This window comes from Penaeus monodon, chromosome 16 (assembly GCF_015228065.2).
Source record: "Penaeus monodon isolate SGIC_2016 chromosome 16, NSTDA_Pmon_1, whole genome shotgun sequence".
Lineage (NCBI taxonomy): Eukaryota > Metazoa > Arthropoda > Malacostraca > Decapoda > Penaeidae > Penaeus > Penaeus monodon.
This window is the reverse complement of record NC_051401.1, coordinates 22,332,334-22,334,833: the sequence shown is the minus strand read 5'-3', so window position 1 is coordinate 22,334,833 and position 2,500 is coordinate 22,332,334.

Below are 2,500 nucleotides of genomic sequence, written 5' to 3'. Positions count from 1 at the left end.
GAAGAGGAAGAGGAAGAGGAAGAGGAAGAGGAAGAGGAAGAGGAAGAGGAAGAGGAAGAGGAAGAGGAAGAGGAGGAGGAGGAGGAGGAGGAGGAAGAGGAGGAGGCTGTGGGTGAGGAGGTAAGGGTTGTTGGGTGGGTGGGTCGGTAAAGTGGATGAGGTGTGGGTTGTGGGTGCGGTGGGTGGAGCGTGCAGTGGGTAAGGTGGACGAGGTGAGGGTTGTGGGTGAAGCGAGTGGTGTGGTGTGGATAAAGTGGTTTACCTTGTTTCGTCAGAGAAGTGGCCGACGGGTCCCCGATGGAGTGTATGGTCGCGGGAAGAGTGTAGAGTGCAACCTTTTCTAAAGGGCTTCTTCCACTAAAGACTTCTTGGTATAAATTCTTCAAAAGTTTCTAAATAAGGTGTGATAAATGTATCCTCTACGCCCTAGAATTCATTTACCTACGTAGATATCGTTATAGGTAAAAAAAACAGCAAAAAAGAAAGAAAGAAAGAAAAAAGAAGATACCGATAAAGATGATTATGCGCTTTACTTTCCTAATATACACATGGCCACATATCACTATGTTTACCTCTTCCTCATAACAGAAAATACACACGTAGTACCATCAGATCCATAAATTTATATTTTCATTCTACGCCTCATGTTAAATTCATAAGATTTATAAAAAGTCCCTGGGAAATAGAAAACCTCAGTGTACTTTCTCTTTATGTTATGTTTCAGTGCTATTGACAAACCTAAAGATGATTGTTCTTCATTCAGTGCAATGGCAGCCTAAACAAAATAAATTATCCAGATTTCCTGCTACTAGTGTGTGGGGGAAGGTATAGCTTGAAATGACGTACTTAGTAATGTAAAATGTGTACTTGTTTTGCAGTACTATATCTTCATGTGAATTACGTAACGAGCATAATCATATGAACTTTACATGCAGCGAGACAGGACAGAATTTGGTATTTCTCAAGTAATCTTTACTGGTACGAAATTCCGAGAAAACTTTAACATCGAAACGTCACTATATACTCGTATTTTCCATTGTGGAATAATTCCTTGTAAGAAAGGTATGAATGAGAATTTATATCTCTACAGCGCAAGAGATGTGTTTAACCGGTTTCAACTATATCTTTCGAGTATTTTAATGCCAGAAATATATAACTATATAACTATATATACTATATATATATATATATATATATATATATATACTAGTATATATATATATATATATATATATATATATATATATATATATATATATATATATATATATATAATATGTGTGTGTGTGTGTGTGTGTGTGTGTACACACACACACACACACACACACACACACACACACACACACACACACACACACACACACACACACACACACACACACACACACACACACACACACACATATATATATATATATATATATATATATATATATATGCTTGTGTGTGTGTGTGTGTGTGTGTGTGTGTGTGTGTGTGTGTGTGTGTGTGTGTGTGTGTACACACACACATACACATGCATTTCTGACGAAGAAATTCTCGAAACCGGTTAAATGTCTTGCGTTGTGGAGACATTAATTCTCGTTTATGCCTTTTTTTTCTACATTTGTCGAAACGAACACTGAATCGTTCCTTTTCATTCACCCCTTCTCGACGTATGTTAGTGTGTCAGTCTTTTTTCAAGCCTATTACTGTCGACTTTCTCCTTCCTTTCGGGTATTCAGGGCTGGTTTTACACTCGGGGAAAGGGATCAAGCCAGGATTCGGTATGATCTCGGAAGACAAACATTTGCATCGCGCATCAACGTTCTTTGTCTTCACTGAGCGAGAAATCCACGAATTTACTGCTGGGTTCTGGCGGTCTCGGGACGGCCATTTTCAGGCGAGGCTTTCAAATTTGTATATGTCTCGCCCTCTGTCTGTCTCTCAGTCGGTTTCTTTTTCTCTCCCGTCTCTTCTCTCCCTCACATACACACACACGTACACACACACGCACGCACACACACACGCACGCACACACGCACGTACACACACACTCACAAACACTCAGGCAAACACCCAGCGGTATTACGCCGACCATAAAGAAAGGGTCATGCCAGCGGTCGTGTGCCAGGGAGTCACAGAGAATGAAAGTCCCTCGCTAGTCCCTGTCCTCCATAGCCCGGAACAGATCATCCCAAGTAATTCATATTCCACTCGCCCCTCCCTGCACTGATCTCAGCCGTCGTCGTGTATTTTTCCCGATAATTCTAATGCTTCCGTTCCTCTGAATATCATCCCGCGATTCATATATGATGACTTCACGATATGTTTTACCTTTCAGGGTCCTGCAATCTCTTTCTTGTCGCCATATCGTTCTGCAGAGTGGTCTGTTCTTGCAATGTTTTACGCTGATTTTCCCCGGAGTATATTCTGTTTCCTTGAGAATGTCCTAAGGAAATCGCAGGGCTGAACATTGCTTGGGTGTTAGGGTACATACACTTCTCATTCTCTTTCTATT